The sequence below is a fragment of the Ammospiza nelsoni genome, chromosome Z (assembly GCF_027579445.1).
Source record: "Ammospiza nelsoni isolate bAmmNel1 chromosome Z, bAmmNel1.pri, whole genome shotgun sequence".
Lineage (NCBI taxonomy): Eukaryota > Metazoa > Chordata > Aves > Passeriformes > Passerellidae > Ammospiza > Ammospiza nelsoni.
In genome coordinates this window covers 66,441,976-66,466,622 of record NC_080669.1, presented here as the reverse complement: position 1 = coordinate 66,466,622, position 24,647 = coordinate 66,441,976, and positions in this window count along the sequence as shown.

The window sequence follows — 24,647 nt, the reverse complement described above, 5'->3', positions numbered from 1 at the left end:
CAACCTCAAAAACACGATGGGAGATGTTTTCTGTGCTGGCACAGTTTCTCCCTGCCAGACATAGTGGAAAAGCTTTCTGCTAAGATGCAGACTACAAAAGACGCTAGAGACCAAGGTACGATGCTCTCCGGAGCTAAGCGCCGCTCCCGGGCGTCTTTCGGCCGAAGCCGCGCTAAGGAGAGCACTGTGAGCGGCACAATCGTCTTTGCGCGAAGAAGCCGCTTCTTCGCCTCCGCCAGCCGGAGAGAGCGGCAGCTTCGGAAAGGTGAAGAAGGAAGCTGTACAACACCGGCATTGTGTGCGCAGCTTGCCAACTGATAGAAAACAGTACCTTTGCACTCTCCTGCCTTTTCCAATCACATGAACATTCCATTGGAAGCTGTTTTGGACAACTTTCTCTCTCCTCTTCCAAAACACTCTGCACACCTTTCTGCAACCTCAAAAACACGATGGGAGATGTTTTCTGTGCTGGCACAGTTTCTCCCTGCCAGACATAGTGGAAAAGCTTTCTGCTAAGATGTAGACTACAAAAGACGCTAAAGACCAAGGTACGATGCTCTCCGGAGCTAAGCGCCGCTCCCGGGCGTCTTTCGGCAGAAGCCGCGCTCCGGAGAGCACTGTGAGCGGCACAATCGTCTTTGCGCGAAGAAGCCGCTTCTTCGCCTCCGCCAGCCGGAGAGAGCGGCAGCTTCGGAAAGGTGAAGAAGGAAGCTCTACAACACTGGCATTGTGTGCGCAGCTTGCCAACTGATAGACAACAGTACCTTTGCACTCTCCTGCCTTTTCCAATCACATGAACATTCCATTGGAAGCTGTTTTGGACAACTTTCCTTTTCTTCCTGCCAAACACTTGGCAGACCCCTATGACACCTCAAAAACACGATGGGAGATATTTTCTGTGCTGGCACAGTTTCTCCCTGCCAGACATAGTGGAAAAGCTTTCTGCTAAGATGTAGACTACAAAAGACGCTAGAGAGCAAGGCACGATGCTCTCCGGAGCTAAGCGCCGCTCCCAGGCGTCTTTCGGCAAAAGCCGCGCTCCGGAGAGCACTGTGCGCGGCACAATCGTCTTTGCGCGAAGAAGCTGCTTCTTCGCCTCCGCCAGCCGGAGAGAGCGGCAGCTTCGGAAAGGTGAGGAAGGAAGCTGTACAACACTGGCATTGTGTGCGCAGCTTGCCAACTGATAGACAACAGTACCTTTGCACTCTCCTGCCTTTTCCAATCACATGAACATTCCATTGGAAGCTGTTTTGGACAACTTTCTCTCTCTTCTTGCAAAACACTTAGCACACCTTTCTGCAACCTCAAAAACACGATGGGAGATGTTTTCTGTGCTGGCACAGTTTCTCCCTGCCAGACATAGTGGAAAAGCTTTCTGCTAAGATGTAGACTACAAAAGACGCTAAAGACCAAGGTACGATGCTCTCCGGAGCTAAGCGCAGCTCCCGGGCGTCTTTCGGCAGAAGCCGCGCTCTGGAGAGCACTGTGAGCGGCACAATCGTCATTGCGCGAAGAAGCCGCTTCTTCGCCTCCGCCAGCCGGAGAGAGCGGCAGCTTCGGAAAGGTGAAGAAGGAAGCTGTACAACACTGGCATTGTGTGCGCAGCTTGCCAACTGATAGACAACAGTACCTTTGCACTCTCCTGCCTTTTCCAATCACATGAACATTCCATTGGAAGCTGTTTTGGACAACTTTCCTTTTCTTCCTGCCAAACACTTGGCAGACCCCTATGCAACCTCAAAAACACGATGGGAGATGTTTTCTGTGCTGGCACAGTTTCTCCCTGCCAGACATAGTGGAAAAGCTTTCTGCTAAGATGTAGATTACAAAAGACGCTAAAGACCAAGGTACGATGCTCTCCGGAGCTAAGCGCCGCTCCCGGGCGTCTTTCGGCAGAAGCCGCGCTCAGGAGAGCACTGTGAGTGGCACAATCGTCTTTGCGCGAAGAAGCCGCTTCTTCGCCTCCGCCAGCCGGAGAGAGCGGCAGCTTCGGAAAGGTGAAGAAGGAAGCTGTACAACACCGGCATTGTGTGCGCAGCTTGCCAACTGATAGAAAACAGTACCTTTGCACTCTCCTGCCTTTTCCAATCTCATGAATATTCCATTGGAAGCTGTTTTGGACGACTTTCTCTCTCTTTTGCAAAACACTCTGCACACCTTTCTGCAACCTCAAAAACACGATGGGAGATGTTTTCTGTGCTGGCACAGTTTCTCCCTGCCAGACATAGTGGAAAAGCTTTCTGCTAAGATGTAGACTACAAAAGACGCTAGAGACCAAGGTACGATGCTCTCCGGAGCTAAGCGCCGCTCCCGGGCGTCTTTCGGCCGAAGCCGCGCTAAGGAGAGCACTGTGAGCGGCACAATCGTCTTTGCGCGAAGAAGCCGCTTCTTCGCCTCCGCCAGCCGTAGAGAGCGGCAGCTTCGGAAAGGTGAAGAAGGAAGCTGTACAACACTGGCATTGTGTGCGCAGCTTGCCAACTGATAGACAACAGTACCTTTGCACTCTCCTGCCTTTTCCAATCACATGAACATTCCATTGGAAGCTGTTTTGGACAATTTTCTCTCTCTTCTTGCAAAACACTCTGCACACCTTTCTGCAACCTCAAAAACACGATGGGAGATGTTTTCTGTGCTGGCACAGTTTCTCCCTGCCAGACATAGTGGAAAAGCTTTCTGCTAAGATGTAGACTACAAAAGACGCTAAAGACCAAGGTACGATGCTCTCCGGAGCTAAGCGCCGCTCCCGGGCGTCTTTCGGCAAAAGCCGTGCTCAGGAGAGCACTGTGAGCGGCACAATCGTCTTTGCGCGAAGAAGCCGCTTCTTCACCTCCGCCAGCCAGAGAGAGCGGCAGCTTCGGAAAGGTGAATAAGGAAGCTGTACAACACTGGCATTGTGTGCGCAGCTTGCCAACTGATAGAAAACAGTACCTTTGCACTCTCCTGCCTTTTCCAATCACATGAACATTCCATTGGAAGCTGTTTTGGACAACTTTCTCTCTCTTCTTGCAAAACACTCTGCACACCTTTCTGCAACCTCAAAAACACGATGGGAGATGTTTTCTGTGCTGGCACAGTTTCTCCCTGCCAGACATAGTGGAAAAGCTTTCTGCTAAGATGTAGACTACAAAAGACGCTAAAGACCAAGGTACGATGCTCTCCGGAGCTAAGCTCCGCTCCCGGGCGTCTTTCGGCAGAAGCCGCGCTCAGGAGAGCACTGTGAGCGGCACAATCGTCTTTGCGCGAAGAAGCCGCTTCTTCGCCTCCGCCAGCCGGAGAGAGCGGCAGCTTCGGAAAGGTGAAGAAGGAAGCTGTACAACACTGGCATTGTGTGCGCAGCTTGCCAACTGATAGAAAACAGTACCTTTGCAATCTCCTGCCTTTTCCAATCTCATGAATATTCCATTGGAAGCTGTTTTGGACGACTTTCTCTCTCTTCTTGCAAAACACTCTGCACACCTTTCTGCAACCTCAAAAACACGATGGGAGATGTTTTCTGTGCTGGCACAGTTTCTCCCTGCCAGACATAGTGGAAAAGCTTTCTGCTAAGATGTAGACTACAAAAGACGCTAAAGACCAAGGTACGATGCTCTCCGGAGCTAAGCGCCGCTCCCGGGCGTCTTTCGGCAGAAGCCGCGCTCCGGAGAGCACTGTGAGCGGCACAATCGTCTTTGCGCGAAGAAGCCGCTTCTTCGCCTCCGCCAGCCGGAGAGAGCGGCAGCTTCGGAAAGGTGAAGAAGGAAGCTGTACAACACTGGCATTGTGTGCGCAGCTTGCCAACTGATAGACAACAGTACCTTTGCACTCTCCTGCCTTTTCCAATCACATGAACATTCCATTGGAAGCTGTTTTGGACAACTTTCCTTTTCTTCCTGCCAAACACTTGGCAGACCCCTATGCAACCTCAAAAACACGATGGGAGATGTTTTCTGTGCTGGCACAGTTTCTCCCTGCCAGACATAGTGGAAAAGCTTTCTGCTAAGATGTAGACTACAAAAGACGCTAAAGACCAAGGTACGATGCTCTCCGGAGCTAAGCGCCGCTCCCGGGCGTCTTTCGGCAGAAGCCGCGCTCAGGAGAGCACTGTGAGTGGCACAATCGTCTTTGCGCGAAGAAGCCGCTTCTTCGCCTCCGCCAGCCGGAGAGAGCGGCAGCTTCGGAAAGGTGAAGAAGGAAGCTGTACAACACCGGCATTGTGTGCGCAGCTTGCCAACTGATAGAAAACAGTACCTTTGCAATCTCCTGCCTTTTCCACTCACATGAATATTCCATTGGAAGCTGTTTTGGACGACTTTCTCTCTCTTCTTGCAAAACACTCTGCACACCTTTCTGCAACCTCAAAAACACGATGGGAGATGTTTTCTGTGCTGGCACAGTTTCTCCCTGCCAGACATAGTGGAAAAGCTTTCTGCTAAGATGTAGACTACAAAAGACGCTAGAGACCAAGGTACGATGCTCTCCGGAGCTAAGCGCCGCTCCCGGGCGTCTTTCGGCCGAAGCCGCGCTAAGGAGAGCACTGTGAGCGGCACAATCGTCATTGCGCGAAGAAGCCGCTTCTTCGCTTCCGCCAGCCGGAGAGAGCGGCAGCTTCGGAAAGGTGAAGAAGGAAGCTGTACAACACTGGCATTGTGTGCGCAGCTTGCCAACTGATAGACAACAGTACCTTTGCACTCTCCTGCCTTTTCCAATCACATGAACATTCCATTGGAAGCTGTTTTGGACAATTTTCTCTCTCTTCTTGCAAAACACTCTGCACACCTTTCTGCAACCTCAAAAACACGATGGGAGATGTTTTCTGTGCTGGCACAGTTTCTCCCTGCCAGACATAGTGGAAAAGCTTTCTGCTAAGATGTAGACTACAAAAGACGCTAAAGACCAAGGTACGATGCTCTCCGGAGCTAAGCGCCGCTCCCGGGCGTCTTTCGGCAGAAGCCGCGCTCCGGAGAGCACTGTGAGCGGCACAATCGTCTTTGCGCGAAGACGCCGCTTCTTCACCTCCGCAAGCCAGAGAGAGCGGCAGCTTCGGAAAGGTGAAGAAGGAAGCTGTACAACACTGGCATTGTGTGCGCAGCTTGCCAACTGATACAAAACAGTACCTTTGCACTCTCCTGCCTTTTCCAATCACATGAACATTCCATTGGAAGCTGTTTTGGACAACTTTCTCTCTCTTCTTGCAAAACACTCTGCACACCTTTCTGCAACCTCAAAAACACGATGGGAGATGTTTTCTGTGCTGGCACAGTTTCTCCCTGCCAGACATAGTGGAAAAGCTTTCTGCTAAGATGTAGACTACAAAAGACGCTAAAGACCAAGGTACGATGCTCTCCGGAGCTAAGCGCCGCTCCCGGGCGTCTTTCGGCAGAAGCCGCGCTCCGGAGAGCACTGTGAGCGGCACAATCGTCTTTGCGCGAAGAAGCCGCTTCTTCACCTCCGCCAGCCAGAGAGAGCGGCAGCTTCGGAAAGGTGAAGAAGGAAGCTGTACAACACTGGCATTGTGTGCGCAGCTTGCCCACTGATAGACAACAGTACCTTTGCACTCTCCTGCCTTTTCCAATCACATGAACATTCCATTGGAAGCTGTTTTGGACAACTTTCTCTCTATTCTTGCAAAACACTCGGCACACCTTTCTGCAACCTCAAAAACACGATGGGAGATGTTTTCTGTGCTGGCACAGTTTCTCCCTGCCAGACATAGTGGAAAAGCTTTCTGCTAAGATGTAGACTACAAAAGACGCTAAAGACCAAGGTACGATCCTCTCCGGAGCTAAGCGCCGCTCCCGGGCGTCTTTCGGCAGAAGCCGCGCTCCGGAGAGCACTGTGAGCGGCACAATCGTCTTTGCGCGAAGAAGCCGCTTCTTCGCCTCCGCCAGCCGGAGAGAGCGGCAGCTTCGGAAAGGTGAAGAAGGAAGCTGTACAACACTGGCATTGTGTGCGCAGCTTGCCAACTGATAGAAAACAGTACCTTTGCACTCTCCTGCCTTTTCAAATCACATGAACATTCCATTGGAAGCTGTTTTGGACAACTTTCTCTCTCCTCTTCCAAAACACTCTGCACACCTTTCTGCAACCTCAAAAACACGATGGGAGATGTTTTCTGTGCTGGCACAGTTTCTCCCTGCCAGACATAGTGGAAAAGCTTTCTGCTAAGATGTAGACTACAAAAGACGCTAGAGACCAAGGTACGATGCTCTCCGGAGCTAAGCGCCGCTCCCGGGCGTCTTTCGGCCGAAGCCGCGCTAAGGAGAGCACTGTGAGCGGCACAATCGTCTTTGCGCGAAGAAGCCGCTTCTTCGCTTCCGCCAGCCGGAGAGAGCGGCAGCTTCGGAAAGGTGAAGAAGGAAGCTGTACAACACTGGCATTGTGTGCGCAGCTTGCCAACTGATAGAAAACAGTACCTTTGCACTCTCCTGCCTTTTCCAATCACATGAACATTCCATTGGAAGCTGTTTTGGACAACTTTCTCTCTCTTCTTGCAAAACACTTGGCAGACCCCTATGCAACCTCAAAAACACGATGGGAGATGTTTTCTGTGCTGGCACAGTTTCTCCCTGCCAGACATAGTGGAAAAGCTTTCTGCTCAGATGTAGACTACAAAAGACGCTAAAGACCAAGGTACGATGCTCTCCGGAGCTAAGCGCCGCTCCCGGGCGTCTTTCGGCAGAAGCCGCGCTCAGGAGAGCACTGTGAGTGGCACAATCGTCTTTGCGCGAAGAAGCCGCTTCTTCGCCTCCGCCAGCCGGAGAGAGCGGCAGCTTCGGAAAGGTGAAGAAGGAAGCTGTACAACACCGGCATTGTGTGCGCAGCTTGCCAACTGATAGAAAACAGTACCTTTGCAATCTCCTGCCTTTTCCACTCACATGAATATTCCATTGGAAGCTGTTTTGGACGACTTTCTCTCTCTTCTTGCAAAACACTCTGCACACCTTTCTGCAACCTCAAAAACACGATGGGAGATGTTTTCTGTGCTGGCACAGTTTCTCCCTGCCAGACATAGTGGAAAAGCTTTCTGCTAAGATGTAGACTACAAAAGACGCTAGAGACCAAGGTACGATGCTCTCCGGAGCTAAGCGCCGCTCCCGGGCGTCTTTCGGCCGAAGCCGCGCTAAGGAGAGCACTGTGAGCGGCACAATCGTCATTGCGCGAAGAAGCCGCTTCTTCGCTTCCGCCAGCCGGAGAGAGCGGCAGCTTCGGAAAGGTGAAGAAGGAAGCTGTACAACACTGGCATTGTGTGCGCAGCTTGCCAACTGATAGACAACAGTACCTTTGCACTCTCCTGCCTTTTCCAATCACATGAACATTCCATTGGAAGCTGTTTTGGACAATTTTCTCTCTCTTCTTGCAAAACACTCTGCACACCTTTCTGCAACCTCAAAAACACGATGGGAGATGTTTTCTGTGCTGGCACAGTTTCTCCCTGCCAGACATAGTGGAAAAGCTTTCTGCTGAGATGTAGACTACAAAAGACGCTAAAGACCAAGGTACGATGCTCTCCGGAGCTAAGCGCCGCTCCCGGGCGTCTTTCGGCAGAAGCCGCGCTCCGGAGAGCACTGTGAGCGGCACAATCGTCTTTGCGCGAAGAAGCCGCTTCTTCACCTCCGCCAGCCAGAGAGAGCGGCAGCTTCGGAAAGGTGAAGAAGGAAGCTGTACAACACTGGCATTGTGTGCGCAGCTTGCCCACTGATAGACAACAGTACCTTTGCACTCTCCTGCCTTTTCCAATCACATGAACATTCCATTGGAAGCTGTTTTGGACAACTTTCTCTCTATTCTTGCAAAACACACTGCACACCTTTCTGCAACCTCAAAAACACGATGGGAGATGTTTTCTGTGCTGGCACAGTTTCTCCCTGCCAGACATAGTGGAAAAGCTTTCTGCTAAGATGTAGACTACAAAAGACGCTAAAGACCAAGGTACGATCCTCTCCGGAGCTAAGCGCCGCTCCCGGGCGTCTTTCGGCAGAAGCCGCGCTCCGGAGAGCACTGTGAGCGGCACAATCGTCTTTGCGCGAAGAAGCCGCTTCTTCGCCTCCGCCAGCCGGAGAGAGCGGCAGCTTCGGAAAGGTGAAGAAGGAAGCTGTACAACACTGGCATTGTGTGCGCAGCTTGCCAACTGATAGAAAACAGTACCTTTGCACTCTCCTGCCTTTTCAAATCACATGAACATTCCATTGGAAGCTGTTTTGGACAACTTTCTCTCTCTTCTTGCAAAACACTCTGCACACCTTTCTGCAACCTCAAAAACACGATGGGAGATGTTTTCTGTGCTGGCACAGTTTCTCCCTGCCAGACATAGTGGAAAAGCTTTCTGCTAAGATGTAGACTACAAAAGACGCTAGAGACCAAGGTACGATGCTCTCCGGAGCTAAGCGCCGCTCCCGGGCGTCTTTCGGCCGAAGCCGCGCTAAGGAGAGCACTGTGAGCGGCACAATTGTCTTTGCGCGAAGAAGCCGCTTCTTCGCTTCCGCCAGCCGGAGAGAGCGGCAGCTTCGGAAAGGTGAAGAAGGAAGCTGTACAACACTGGCATTGTGTGCGCAGCTTGCCAACTGATAGAAAACAGTACCTTTGCACTCTCCTGCCTTTTCCAATCACATGAACATTCCATTGGAAGCTGTTTTGGACAACTTTCTCTCTCTTCTTGCAAAACACTTGGCAGACCCCTATGCAACCTCAAAAACACGATGGGAGATGTTTTCTGTGCTGGCACAGTTTCTCCCTGCCAGACATAGTGGAAAAGCTTTCTGCTCAGATGTAGACTACAAAAGACGCTAGAGAGCAAGGTACGATCCTCTCCGGAGCTAAGCGCCGCTCCCGGGCGTCTTTCGGCAAAAGCCGCGCTCCGGAGAGCACTGTGAGCGGCACAATCGTCTTTGCGCCAAGAAGCCGCTTCTTCGCCTCCGCGAGCCGGAGAGAGCGGCAGCTTCGGAAAGGTGAAGAAGGAAGCTGTACAACACCGGCATTGTGTGCGCAGCTTGCCAACTGATACAAAACAGTACCTTTGCACTCTCCTGCCTTTTCCAATCACATGAACATTCCATTGGAAGCTGTTTTGGACAACTTTCTCTCTCTTCTTCCAAAACACTCTGCACACCTTTCTGCAACCTCAAAAACACGATGGGAGATGTTTTCTGTGCTGGCACAGTTTCTCCCTGCCAGACATAGTGGAAAAGCTTTCTGCTAAGATGTAGACTACAAAAGACGCTAGAGACCAAGGTACGATGCTCTCCGGAGCTAAGCGCCGCTCCCGGGCGTCTTTCGGCAGAAGCCGCGCTAAGGAGAGCACTGTGCGCGGCACAATCGTCTTTGCGCAAAGAAGCCGCTTCTTCGCCTCCGCCAGCCGGAGAGAGCGGCAGCTTCGGAAAGGTGAAGAAGGAAGCTGTACAACACTGGCATTGTGTGCGCAGCTTGCCAACTGATAGAAAACAGTACCTTTGCACTCTCCTGCCTTTTCCAATCACATGAACATTCCATTGGAAGCTGTTTTGGACAACTTTCTCTCTTTTATTCCAAAACACTCTGCACACCTTTCTGCAACCTCAAAAACACGATGGGAGATGTTTTCTGTGCTGGCACAGTTTCTCCCTGCCAGACATAGTGGAAAAGCTTTCTGCTAAGATGTAGACTACAAAAGACGCTAGAGACCAAGGTACGATGCTCTCCGGAGCTAAGCGCCGCTCCCGGGCGTCTTTCGGCAAAAGCCGTACTCAGGAGAGCACTGTGAGCGGCACAATCGTCTTTGCGCGAAGAAGCCGCTTCTTCACCTCCGCCAGCCAGAGAGAGCGGCAGCTTCGGAAAGGTGAAGAAGGAAGCTGTACAACACTGGCATTGTGTGCGCAGCTTGCCAACTGATAGAAAACAGTACCTTTGCACTCTCCTGCCTTTTCCAATCACATGAACATTCCATTGGAAGCTGTTTTGGACAACTTTCTCTCTCTTCTTGCAAAACACTCTGCACACCTTTCTGCAACCTCAAAAACACGATGGGAGATGTTTTCTGTGCTGGCACAGTTTCTCCCTGCCAGACATAGTGGAAAAGCTTTCTGCTAAGATGTAGACTACAAAAGACGCTAAAGACCATGGTACGATGCTCTCCGGAGCTAAGCGCCGCGCCCGGGCGTCTTTCGGCAGAAGCCGCGCTCCGGAGAGCACTGTGAGCGGCACAATCGTCTTTGCGCGAAGAAGCCGCTTCTTCGCCTCCGCCAGCCGGAGAGAGCGGCATCATCGGAAAGGTGAAGAAGGAAGCTGTACAACACTGGCATTGTGTGCGCAGCTTGCCAACTGATAGAAAACAGTACCTTTGCACTCTCCTGCCTTTTCCAATCACATGAACATTCCATTGGAAGCTGTTTTGGACAACTTTCTCTCTCTTCTTGCAAAACACTCTGCACACCTTTCTGCAACCTCAAAAACACGATGGGAGATGTTTTCTGTGCTGGCACAGTTTCTCCCTGCCAGACATAGTGGAAAAGCTTTCTGCTCAGATGTAGACTACAAAAGACGCTAGAGAGCAAGGTACGATCCTCTCCGGAGCTAAGCGCCGCTCCCGGGCGTCTTTCGGCAAAAGCCGCGCTCCGGAGAGCACTGTGAGCGGCACAATCGTCTTTGCGCCAAGAAGCCGCTTCTTCGCCTCCGCGAGCCGGAGAGAGCGGCAGCTTCGGAAAGGTGAAGAAGGAAGCTGTACAACACCGGCATTGTGTGCGCAGCTTGCCAACTGATACAAAACAGTACCTTTGCACTCTCCTGCCTTTTCCAATCACATGAACATTCCATTGGAAGCTGTTTTGGACAACTTTCTCTCTCTTCTTCCAAAACACTCTGCACACCTTTCTGCAACCTCAAAAACACGATGGGAGATGTTTTCTGTGCTGGCACAGTTTCTCCCTGCCAGACATAGTGGAAAAGCTTTCTGCTAAGATGTAGACTACAAAAGACGCTAGAGACCAAGGTACGATGCTCTCCGGAGCTAAGCGCCGCTCCCGGGCGTCTTTCGGCAGAAGCCGCGCTAAGGAGAGCACTGTGCGCGGCACAATCGTCTTTGCGCAAAGAAGCCGCTTCTTCGCCTCCGCCAGCCGGAGAGAGCGGCAGCTTCGGAAAGGTGAAGAAGGAAGCTGTACAACACTGGCATTGTGTGCGCAGCTTGCCAACTGATAGAAAACAGTACCTTTGCACTCTCCTGCCTTTTCCAATCACATGAACATTCCATTGGAAGCTGTTTTGGACAACTTTCTCTCTTTTATTCCAAAACACTCTGCACACCTTTCTGCAACCTCAAAAACACGATGGGAGATGTTTTCTGTGCTGGCACAGTTTCTCCCTGCCAGACATAGTGGAAAAGCTTTCTGCTAAGATGTAGACTACAAAAGACGCTAGAGACCAAGGTACGATGCTCTCCGGAGCTAAGCGCCGCTCCCGGGCGTCTTTCGGCAAAAGCCGTACTCAGGAGAGCACTGTGAGCGGCACAATCGTCTTTGCGCGAAGAAGCCGCTTCTTCACCTCCGCCAGCCAGAGAGAGCGGCAGCTTCGGAAAGGTGAAGAAGGAAGCTGTACAACACTGGCATTGTGTGCGCAGCTTGCCAACTGATAGAAAACAGTACCTTTGCACTCTCCTGCCTTTTCCAATCACATGAACATTCCATTGGAAGCTGTTTTGGACAACTTTCTCTCTCTTCTTGCAAAACACTCTGCACACCTTTCTGCAACCTCAAAAACACGATGGGAGATGTTTTCTGTGCTGGCACAGTTTCTCCCTGCCAGACATAGTGGAAAAGCTTTCTGCTAAGATGTAGACTACAAAAGACGCTAAAGACCATGGTACGATGCTCTCCGGAGCTAAGCGCCGCGCCCGGGCGTCTTTCGGCAGAAGCCGCGCTCCGGAGAGCACTGTGAGCGGCACAATCGTCTTTGCGCGAAGAAGCCGCTTCTTCGCCTCCGCCAGCCGGAGAGAGCGGCATCATCGGAAAGGTGAAGAAGGAAGCTGTACAACACTGGCATTGTGTGCGCAGCTTGCCAACTGATAGAAAACAGTACCTTTGCACTCTCCTGCCTTTTCCAATCACATGAACATTCCATTGGAAGCTGTTTTGGACAACTTTCTCTCTCTTCTTGCAAAACACTCTGCACACCTTTCTGCAACCTCAAAAACACGATGGGAGATGTTTTCTGTGCTGGCACAGTTTCTCCCTGCCAGACATAGTGGAAAAGCTTTCTGCTCAGATGTAGACTACAAAAGACGCTAGAGAGCAAGGTACGATCCTCTCCGGAGCTAAGCGCCGCTCCCGGGCGTCTTTCGGCAAAAGCCGCGCTCCGGAGAGCACTGTGAGCGGCACAATCGTCTTTGCGCCAAGAAGCCGCTTCTTCGCCTCCGCCAGCCGGAGAGAGCGGCAGCTTCGGAAAGGTGAAGAAGGAAGCTGTACAACACCGGCATTGTGTGCGCAGCTTGCCAACTGATACAAAACAGTACCTTTGCACTCTCCTGCCTTTTCCAATCACATGAACATTCCATTGGAAGCTGTTTTGGACAACTTTCTCTCTCTTCTTCCAAAACACTCTGCACACCTTTCTGCAACCTCAAAAACACGATGGGAGATGTTTTCTGTGCTGGCACAGTTTCTCCCTGCCAGACATAGTGGAAAAGCTTTCTGCTAAGATGTAGACTACAAAAGACGCTAGAGACCAAGGTACGATGCTCTCCGGAGCTAAGCGCCGCTCCCGGGCGTCTTTCGGCAGAAGCCGCGCTAAGGAGAGCACTGTGCGCGGCACAATCGTCTTTGCGCAAAGAAGCCGCTTCTTCGCCTCCGCCAGCCGGAGAGAGCGGCAGCTTCGGAAAGGTGAAGAAGGAAGCTGTACAACACTGGCATTGTGTGCGCAGCTTGCCAACTGATAGAAAACAGTACCTTTGCACTCTCCTGCCTTTTCCAATCACATGAACATTCCATTGGAAGCTGTTTTGGACAACTTTCTCTCTTTTATTCCAAAACACTCTGCACACCTTTCTGCAACCTCAAAAACACGATGGGAGATGTTTTCTGTGCTGGCACAGTTTCTCCCTGCCAGACATAGTGGAAAAGCTTTCTGCTAAGATGTAGACTACAAAAGACGCTAGAGACCAAGGTACGATGCTCTCCGGAGCTAAGCGCCGCTCCCGGGCGTCTTTCGGCAAAAGCCGTACTCAGGAGAGCACTGTGAGCGGCACAATCGTCTTTGCGCGAAGAAGCCGCTTCTTCACCTCCGCCAGCCAGAGAGAGCGGCAGCTTCGGAAAGGTGAAGAAGGAAGCTGTACAACACTGGCATTGTGTGCGCAGCTTGCCAACTGATAGAAAACAGTACCTTTGCACTCTCCTGCCTTTTCCAATCACATGAACATTCCATTGGAAGCTGTTTTGGACAACTTTCTCTCTCTTCTTGCAAAACACTCTGCACACCTTTCTGCAACCTCAAAAACACGATGGGAGATGTTTTCTGTGCTGGCACAGTTTCTCCCTGCCAGACATAGTGGAAAAGCTTTCTGCTAAGATGTAGACTACAAAAGACGCTAAAGACCATGGTACGATGCTCTCCGGAGCTAAGCGCCGCTCCCGGGCGTCTTTCGGCAGAAGCCGCGCTCCGGAGAGCACTGTGAGCGGCACAATCGTCTTTGCGCGAAGAAGCCGCTTCTTCGCCTCCGCCAGCCGGAGAGAGCGGCATCATCGGAAAGGTGAAGAAGGAAGCTGTACAACACTGGCATTGTGTGCGCAGCTTGCCAACTGATAGAAAACAGTACCTTTGCACTCTCCTGCCTTTTCCAATCACATGAACATTCCATTGGAAGCTGTTTTGGACAACTTTCTCTCTCTTCTTGCAAAACACTCTGCACACCTTTCTGCAACCTCAAAAACACGATGGGAGATGTTTTCTGTGCTGGCACAGTTTCTCCCTGCCAGACATAGTGGAAAAGCTTTCTGCTAAGATGTAGACTACAAAAGACGCTAAAGACCAAGGTACGATGCTCTCCGGAGCTAAGCGCAGCTCCCGGGCGTCTTTCGGCAGAAGCCGCGCTCCGGAGAGCACTGTGAGCGGCACAATCGTCATTGCGCGAAGAAGCCGCTTCTTCGCCTCCGCCAGCCGGAGAGAGCGGCAGCTTCGGAAAGGTGAAGAAGGAAGCTGTACAACACTGGCATTGTGTGCGCAGCTTGCCAACTGATAGACAACAGTACCTTTGCACTCTCCTGCCTTTTCCAATCACATGAACATTCCATTGGAAGCTGTTTTGGACAACTTTCCTTTTCTTCCTGCCAAACACTTGGCAGACCCCTATGCAACCTCAAAAACACGATGGGAGATGTTTTCTGTGCTGGCACAGTTTCTCCCTGCCAGACATAGTGGAAAAGCTTTCTGCTAAGATGTAGACTACAAAAGACGCTAAAGACAAAGGTACGATGCTCTCCGGAGCTAAGCGCCGCTCCCGGGCGTCTTTCGGCAGAAGCCGCGCTCAGGAGAGCACTGTGAGCGGCACAATCGTCTTTGCGCGAAGAAGCCGCTTCTTCGCCTCCGCCAGCCGGAGAGAGCGGCAGCTTCGGAAAGGTGAAGAAGGAAGCTGTACAACACCGGCATTGTGTGTGCAGCTTGCCAACTGATAGAAAACAGTACCTTTGCAATCTCCTGCCTTTTCCAATCTCATGAATATTCCATTGGAAGCTGTTTTGGACGACTTTCTCTCTCTTCTTGCAAAACACTCTGCACACCTTTCTGCAACCTCAAAAACACGATGGGAGATGTTTTCTGTGCTGGCACAGTTTCTCCCTGCCAGACATAGTGGAAAAGCTTTCTGCTAAGATGTAGACTACAAAAGACGCTAGAGACCAAGGTACGATGCTCTCCGCAGCTAAGCGCCGCTCCCGGGCGTCTTTCGGCAAAAGCCGCGCTCCGGAGAGCACTGTGAGCGGCACAATCGTCTTTGCGCAAAGAAGCTGCTTCTTCGCCTCTGCCAGCCGGAGAGAGCGGCAGCTTCGGAAAGGTGAAGAAGGAAGCTGTACAACACTGGCATTGTGTGCGCAGCTTGCCAACTGATAGACAACAGTACCTTTGCACTCTCCTGCCTTTTCCAATCACATGAACATTCCATTGGAAGCTGTTTTGGACAACTTTCTCTCTCTTCTTGCAAAACACTCTGCACACCTTTCTGCAACCTCAAAAACACGATGGGAGATGTTTTCTGTGCTGGCACAGTTTCTCCCTGCCAGACATAGTGGAAAAGCTTTCTGCTAAGATGTAGACTACAAAAGACGCTAAAGACCAAGGTACGATCCTCTCCGGAGCTAAGCGCCGCTCCCGGGCGTCTTTCGGCAGAAGCCGCGCTCCGGAGAGCACTGTGAGCGGCACAATCGTCTTTGCGCGAAGAAGCCGCTTCTTCGCCTCCGCCAGCCGGAGAGAGCGGCAGCTTCGGAAAGGTGAAGAAGGAAGCTGTACAACACTGGCATTGTGTGCGCAGCTTGCCAACTGATAGAAAACAGTACCTTTGCACTCTCCTGCCTTTTCCAATCACATGAACATTCCATTGGAAGCTGTTTTGGACAACTTTCTCTCTCCTCTTCCAAAACACTCGGAACACCTTTCTGCAACCTCAAAAACACGATGGGAGATGTTTTCTGTGCTGGCACAGTTTCTCCCTGCCAGACATAGTGGAAAAGCTTTCTGCTAAGATGTAGACTACAAAAGACGCTAGAGACCAAGGTACGATGCTCTCCGGAGCTAAGCGCCGCTCCCGGGCGTCTTTCGGCAGAAGCCGCACTCAGGAGAGCACTGTGAGCGGCGCAATCGTCTTTGCGCGAAGAAGCCGCTTCTTCGCTTCCGCCAGCCGGAGAGAGCGGCAGCTTCGGAAAGGTGAAGAAGGAAGCTGTACAACACTGGCATTGTGTGCGCAGCTTGCCAACTGATAGAAAACAGTACCTTTGCACTCTCCTGCCTTTTCCAATCACATGAACATTCCATTGGAAGCTGTTTTGGACAACTTTCTCTCTCTTCTTGCAAAACACTTGGCAGACCCCTATGCAACCTCAAAAACACGATGGGAGATGTTTTCTGTGCTGGCACAGTTTCTCCCTGCCAGACATAGTGGAAAAGCTTTCTGCTCAGATGTAGACTACAAAAGACGCTAGAGAGCAAGGTACGATCCTCTCCGGAGCTAAGCGCCGCTCCCGGGCGTCTTTTGGCAAAAGCCGCGCTCCGGAGAGCACTGTGAGCGGCACAATCGTCTTTGCGCGAAGAAGCCGCTTCTTCGCCTCCGCCAGCCGGAGAGAGCGGCAGCTTCGGAAAGGTGAAGAAGGAAGCTGTACAACACCGGCATTGTGTGCGCAGCTTGCCAACTGATACAAAACAGTACCTTTGCACTCTCCTGCCTTTTCCAATCACATGAACATTCCATTGGAAGCTGTTTTGGACAACTTTCTCTCTCCTCTTCCAAAACACTCTGCACACCTTTCTGCAACCTCAAAAACACGATGGGAGATGTTTTCTGTGCTGGCACAGTTTCTCCCTGCCAGACATAGTGGAAAAGCTTTCTGCTAAGATGTAGACTACAAAAGACGCTAAAGACCAAGGTACGATGCTCTCCGGAGCTAAGCGCCGCTCCCGGGCGTCTTTCGGCAGAAGCCGCGCTAAGGAGAGCACTGTGCGCGGCACAATCGTCTTTGCGCGAAGAAGCCGCTTCTTCGCCTCCGCCAGCCGGAGAGAGCGGCAGCTTCGGAAAGGTGAAGAAGGAAGCTGTACAACACTGGCATTGTGTGCGCAGCTTGCCAACTGATACAAAACAGTACCTTTGCACTCTCCTGCCTTTTCCAATCACATGAACATTCCATTGGAAGCTGTTTTGGACAACTTTCTCTCTCTTATTCCAAAACACTCTGCACACCTTTCTGCAACCTCAAAAACACGATGGGAGATGTTTTCTGTGCTGGCACAGTTTCTCCCTGCCAGACATAGTGGAAAAGCTTTCTGCTAAGATGTAGACTACAAAAGACGCTAGAGACCAAGGTACGATGCTCTCCGGAGCTAAGCGCCGCTCCCGGGCGTCTTTCGGCAAAAGCCGTACTCAGGAGAGCACTGTGAGCGGCACAATCGTCTTTGCGCGAAGAAGCCGCTTCTTCACCTCCGCCAGCCAGAGAAAGCGGCAGCTTCGGAAAGGTGAAGAAGGAAGCTGTACAACACTGGCATTGTGTGCGCAGCTTGCCAACTGATAGACAACAGTACCTTTGCACTCTCCTGCCTTTTCCAATCACATGAACATTCCATTGGAAGCTGTTTTGGACAACTTTCTCTCTCTTCTTGCAAAACACTCTGCACACCTTTCTGCAACCTCAAAAACACGATGGGAGATGTTTTCTGTGCTGGCACAGTTTCTCCCTGCCAGACATAGTGGAAAAGCTTTCTGCTAAGATGTAGACTACAAAAGACGCTAAAGACCAAGGTACGATGCTCTCCGGAGCTAAGCGCCGCGCCCGGGCGTCTTTCGGCAGAAGCCGCGCTCCGGAGAGCACTGTGAGCGGCACAATCGTCTTTGCGCGAAGAAGCCGCTTCTTCGCCTCCGCCAGCTGGAGAGAGCGGCATCATCGGAAAGGTGAAGAAGGAAGCTGTACAACACCGGCATTGTGTGCGCAGCTTGCCAACTGATACAAAACAGTACCTTTGCATTCTCAGGCCTTTTCCAATCACATGAACATTCCATTGGAAGCTGTTTTGGACAACTTTCTCTCTCTTCTTGCAAAACACTCTGCACACCTTTCTGCAACCTCAAAAACACGATGGGAGATGTTTTCTGTGCTGGCACAGTTTCTCCCTGCCAGACATAGTGGAAAAGCTTTCTGCTAAGATGTAGACTACAAAAGACGCTAAAGACCAAGGTACGATGCTCTCCGGAGCTAAGCGCAGCTCCCGGGCGTCTTTCGGCAGAAGCCGCGCTCCGGAGAGCACTGTGAGCGGCACAATCGTCATTGCGCGAAGAAGCCGCTTCTTCGCCTCCGCCAGCCGGAGAGAGCGGCAGCTTCGGAAAGGTTAAGAAGGAAGCTCTACAACACTGGCATTGTGTGCGCAGCTTGCCAACTGATAGACAACAGTACCTTTGCACTCTCCTGCCTTTTCCAATCACATGAACATTCCATTGGAAGCTGTTTTGGACAACTTTCCTTTTCTTCCTGCCAAACACTTGGCAGACCCCTATGCAACCTCAAAAACACGATGGGAGATGTTTTCTGTGCTGGCACAGTTTCTCCCTGCCAGACATAGTGGAAAAGCTTTCTGCTAAGATGTAGACTACAAAAGACGCTAGAGACCAAGGTACGATGCTCTCCGCAGCTAAGCGCCGCTCCCGGGCGTCTTTCAGCCGAAGCCGCGCTAAGGAGAGCACTGTGAGCGGCACAATCGTCTTTGCGCGAAGAAGCCGCTTCTTCGCCTCCGCCAGCCGGAGAGAGCGGCAGCTTCGGAAAGGTGAAGAAGGAAGCTGTACAACACTGGCATTGTGTGCGCAGCTTGCCAACTGATAGACAACAGTACCTTTGCACTCTCCTGCCTTTTCCAATCACATGAACATTCCATTGGAAGCTGTTTTGGACAATTTTCTCTCTCTTCTTGCAAAACACTCTGCACACCTTTCTGCAACCTCAAAAACACGATGGGAGATGTTTTCTGTGTTGGCACAGTTTCTCCCTGCCAGACATAGTGGAAAAGCTTTCTGCTAAGATGTAGACTACAAAAGACGCTAAAGACAGAGGTACGATGCTCTCCGGAGCTAAGCGCCGCTCCCGGGCGTCTTTCGGCAGAAGCCGCGCTCCGGAGAGCACTGTGAGCGGCACAATCGTCTTTGCGCGAAGAAGCCGCTTCTTCACCTCCGCCAGCCAGAGAGAGCGGCAGCTTCGGAAAGGTGAAGAAGGAAGCTCTACAACACTGGCATTGTGTGCGCAGCTTGCCAACTGATAGAAAACAGTACCTTTGCACTCTCCTGCCTTTTCCAATCACATGAACATTCCATTGGAAGCTGTTTTGGACAACTTTCTCTCTCTTCTTGCAAAACACTCTGCACACCTTTCTGCAACCTCAAAAACACGATGGGAGATGTTTTCTGTGCTGGCACAGTTTCTCCCTGCCAGACATAGTGGAAAAGCTTTCTGCTAAGATGTAGACTACAAGAGACGCTAAAGACCAAGGTACGATGCTCTCCGGAGCTAAGCGCCGCTCCCGGGCGTCTTTCGGCAGAAGCCGCGCTCCGGAGAGCACTGTGAGCGGCACAATCGTCATTGCGCGAAGAAGCCGCTTCTTCGCCTCCGCCAGCCGGAGAGAGCGGCAGCTTCGGAAAGGTGAAGAAGGAAGCTGTACAACACTGGCATTGTGTGCGCAGCTTGCCAACTGATAGACAACAGTACCTTTGCACTCTCCTGCCTTTTCCAATCACATGAACATTCCATTGGAAGCTGTTTTGGACAACTTTCTCTCTCTTCTTGCAAAACACTCTGCACACCTTTCTGCAACCTCAAAAACACGATGGGAGATGTTTTCTGTGCTGGCACAGTTTCTCCCTGCCAGACATAGTGGAAAAGCTTTCTGCTAAGATGTAGACTACAAAAGACGCTAAAGACCAAGGTACGATGCTCTCCGGAGCTAAGCGCCGCGCCCGGGCGTCTTTCGGCAGAAGCCGCGCTCCGGAGAGCACTGTGAGCGGCACAATCGTCTTTGCGCGAAGAAGCCGCTTCTTCGCCTCCGCCAGCTGGAGAGAGCGGCATCATCGGAAAGGTGAAGAAGGAAGCTGTACAACACCGGCATTGTGTGCGCAGCTTGCCAACTGATACAAAACAGTACCTTTGCATTCTCAGGCCTTTTCCAATCACATGAACATTCCATTGGAAGCTGTTTTGGACAACTTTCTCTCTCTTCTTGCAAAACACTCTGCACACCTTTCTGCAACCTCAAAAACACGATGGGAGATGTTTTCTGTGCTGGCACAGTTTCTCCCTGCCAGACATAGTGGAAAAGCTTTCTGCTAAGATGTAGACTACAAAAGACGCTAAAGACCAAGGTACGATGCTCTCCGGAGCTAAGCGCAGCTCCCGGGCGTCTTTCGGCAGAAGCCGCGCTCCGGAGAGCACTGTGAGCGGCACAATCGTCATTGCGCGAAGAAGCCGCTTCTTCGCCTCCGCCAGCCGGAGAGAGCGGCAGCTTCGGAAAGGTTAAGAAGGAAGCTCTACAACACTGGCATTGTGTGCGCAGCTTGCCAACTGATAGACAACAGTACCTTTGCACTCTCCTGCCTTTTCCAATCACATGAACATTCCATTGGAAGCTGTTTTGGACAACTTTCCTTTTCTTCCTGCCAAACACTTGGCAGACCCCTATGCAACCTCAAAAACACGATGGGAGATGTTTTCTGTGCTGGCACAGTTTCTCCCTGCCAGACATAGTGGAAAAGCTTTCTGCTAAGATGTAGACTACAAAAGACGCTAGAGACCAAGGTACGATGCTCTCCGCAGCTAAGCGCCGCTCCCGGGCGTCTTTCAGCCGAAGCCGCGCTAAGGAGAGCACTGTGAGCGGCACAATCGTCTTTGCGCGAAGAAGCCGCTTCTTCGCCTCCGCCAGCCGGAGAGAGCGGCAGCTTCGGAAAGGTGAAGAAGGAAGCTGTACAACACTGGCATTGTGTGCGCAGCTTGCCAACTGATAGACAACAGTACCTTTGCACTCTCCTGCCTTTTCCAATCACATGAACATTCCATTGGAAGCTGTTTTGGACAATTTTCTCTCTCTTCTTGCAAAACACTCTGCACACCTTTCTGCAACCTCAAAAACACGATGGGAGATGTTTTCTGTGTTGGCACAGTTTCTCCCTGCCAGACATAGTGGAAAAGCTTTCTGCTAAGATGTAGACTACAAAAGACGCTAAAGACAGAGGTACGATGCTCTCCGGAGCTAAGCGCCGCTCCCGGGCGTCTTTCGGCAGAAGCCGCGCTCCGGAGAGCACTGTGAGCGGCATAATCGTCTTTGCGCGAAGAAGCCGCTTCTTCACCTCCGCCAGCCAGAGAGAGCGGCAGCTTCGGAAAGGTGAAGAAGGAAGCTGTACAACACTGGCATTGTGTGCGCAGTTTGCCAACTGATAGACAACAGTACCTTTGCACTCTCCTGCCTTTTCCAATCACATGAACATTCCATTGGAAGCTGTTTTGGACAACTTTCTCTCTCTTCTTGCAAAACACTCTGCACACCTTTCTGCAACCTCAAAAACACGATGGGAGATGTTTTCTGTGCTGGCACAGTTTCTCCCTGCCAGACATAGTGGAAAAGCTTTCTGCTAAGATGTAGACTACAAAAGACGCTAAAGACCAAGGTACGATGCTCTCCGGAGCTAAGCGCCGCTCCCGGGCGTCTTTCGGCAGAAGCCGCGCTCCGGAGAGCTCTGTGAGCGGCACAATCGTCTTTGCGCGAAGAAGCCGCTTCTTCGCCTCCGCCAGCCGGAGAGAGCGGCAGCTTCGGAAAGGTGAAGAAGGAAGCTCTACAACACTGGCATTGTGTGCGCAGCTTGCCAACTGATAGACAACAGTACCTTTGCACTCTCCTGCCTTTTCCAATCACATGAACATTCCATTGGAAGCTGTTTTGGACAACTTTCTCTCTCTTATTCCAAAACACTCTGCACACCTTTCTGCAACCTCAAAAACACGATGGGAGATGTTTTCTGTGCTGGCACAGTTTCTCCCTGCCAGACATAGTGGAAAAGCTTTCTGCTAAGATGTAGACTACAAAAGACGCTAAAGACCAAGGTACGATGCTCTCCGGAGCTAAGCGCCGCTCCCGGGCGTCTTTCGGCAGAAGCCGCGCTCAGGAGAGCACTGTGAGTGGCACAATCGTCTTTGCGCGAAGAAGCCGCTTCTTCGCCTCCGCCAGCCGGAGAGAGCGGCAGCTTCGGAAAGGTGAAGAAGGAAGCTGTGCAACACCGGCATTGTGTGCGCAGCTTGCCAACTGATAGAAAACAGTACCTTTGCAATCTCCTGCCTTTTCCAATCACATGAATATTCCATTGGAAGCTGTTTTGGACGACTTTCTCTCTCTTCTTGCAAAACACTCTGCACACCTTTCTGCAACCTCAAAAACACGATGGGAGATGTTTTCTGTGCTGGCACAGTTTCTCCCTGCCAGACATAGTGGAAAAGCTTTCTGCTAAGATGTAGACTACAAAAGACGCTAGAGACCAAGGTACGATGCTCTCCGGAGCTAAGCGCCGCTCCCGGGCGTCTTTCGAGCGAAGCCGCGCTAAGGAGAGCACTGTGAGCGGCACAATCGTCTTTGCGCGAAGAAGCCGCTTCTTCGCTTCCGCCAGCCGGAGAGAGCGGCAGCTTCGGAAAGGTGAAGAAGGAAGCTGTACAACACTGGCATTGTGTGCGCAGCTTGCCAACTGATACAAAACAGTACCTTTGCACTCTCCTGCCTTTTCCAATCACATGAACATTCCATTGGAAGCTGTTTTGGACAACTTTCTCTCTCTTCTTGCAAAACACTTGGCAGACCCCTATGCAACCTCAAAAACACGATGGGAGATGTTTTCTGTGCTGGCACAGTTTCTCCCTGCCAGACATAGTGGAAAAGCTTTCTGCTCAGATGTAGACTACAAAAGACGCTAGAGAGCAAGGTACGATCCTCTCCGGAGCTAAGCGCAGCTCCCGGGCGTCTTTCGGCAAAAGCCGCGCTCCGGAGAGCACTGTGAGCGGCACAATCGTCTTTGCGCAAAGAAGCCGCTTCTTCGCCTCCGCCAGCCGGAGAGAGCGGCAGCTTCGGAAAGGTGAAGAAGGAAGCTGTACAACACCGGCATTGTGTGCGCAGCTTGCCAACTGATAGAAAACAGTACCTTTGCACTCTCCTGCCTTTTCCAATCACATGAACATTCCATTGGAAGCTGTTTTGGACAACTTTCTCTCTCCTCTTCCAAAACACTCTGCACACCTTTCTGCAACCTCAAAAACACGATGGGAGATGTTTTCTGTGCTGGCACAGTTTCTCCCTGCCAGACATAGTGGAAAAGCTTTCTGCTAAGATGTAGACTACAAAAGACGCTAGAGACCAAGGTACGATGCTCTCCGGAGCTAAGCGCAGCTCCCGGGCGTCTTTCGGCAGAAGCCGCGCTAAGGAGAGCACTGTGCGCGGCACAATCGTCTTTGCGCAAAGAAGCCGCTTCTTCGCCTCCGCCAGCCGGAGAGAGCGGCAGCTTCGGAAAGGTGAAGAAGGAAGCTGTACAACACTGGCATTGTGTGCGCAGCTTGCCAACTGATACAAAACAGTACCTTTGCACTCTCCTGCCTTTTCCAATCACATGAACATTCCATTGGAAGCTGTTTTGGACAACTTTCTCTCTCTTATTCCAAAACACTCTGCACACCTTTCTGCAACCTCAAAAACACGATGGGAGATGTTTTCTGTGCTGGCACAGTTTCTCCCTGCCAGACATAGTGGAAAAGCTTTCTGCTAAGATGTAGACTACAAAAGACGCTAAAGACCAAGGTACGATGCTCTCCGGAGCTAAGCGCCGCTCCCGGGCGTCTTTCGGCAAAAGCCGTACTCAGGAGAGCACTGTGAGCGGCACAATCGTCTTTGCGCGAAGAAGCCGCTTCTTCACCTCCGCCAGCCAGAGAGAGCGGCAGCTTCGGAAAGGTGAAGAAGGAAGCTGTACAACACTGGCATTGTGTGCGCAGCTTGCCAACTGATAGAAAACAGTACCTTTGCACTCTCCTGCCTTTTCCAATCACATGAACATTCCATTGGAAGCTGTTTTGGACAACTTTCTCTCTCTTCTTGCAAAACACTCTGCACACCTTTCTGCAACCTCAAAAACACGATGGGAGATGTTTTCTGTGCTGGCACAGTTTCTCCCTGCCAGACATAGTGGAAAAGCTTTCTGCTAAGATGTAGACTACAAAAGACGCTAAAGACCAAGGTACGATGCTCTCCGGAGCTAAGCGCAGCTCCCGGGCGTCTTTCGGCAGAAGCCGCGCTCCGGAGAGCACTGTGAGCGGCACAATCGTCTTTGCGCGAAGAAGCCGCTTCTTCGCCTCCGCCAGCCGGAGAGAGCGGCATCATCGGAAAGGTGAAGAAGGAAGCTGTACAACACTGGGATTGTGTGCGCAGCTTGCCAACTGATAGAAAACAGTACCTTTGCACTCTCCTGCCTTTTCCAATCACATGAACATTCCATTGGAAGCTGTTTTGGACAACTTTCTCTCTCTTCTTGCAAAACACTTGGCAGACCCCTATGCAACCTCAAAAACACGATGGGAGATGTTTTCTGTGCTGGCACAGTTTCTCCCTGCCAGACATAGTGGAAAAGCTTTCTGCTAAGATGTAGACTACAAAAGACGCTAAAGACAGAGGTACGATGCTCTCCGGAGCTAAGCGCCGCTCCCAGGCGTCTTTCGGCAAAAGCCGCGCTCCGGAGAGCACTGTGAGTGGCACAATCGTCTTTGCGCGAAGAAGCTGCTTCTTCGCCTCCGCCAGCCGGAGAGAGCGGCAGCTTCGGAAAGGTGAAGAAGGAAGCTGTACAACACTGGCATTGTGTGCGCAGCTTGCCAACTGATAGACAACAGTACCTTTGCACTCTCCTGCCTTTTCCAATCACATGAACATTCCATTGCAAGCTGTTTTGGACAACTTTCTCT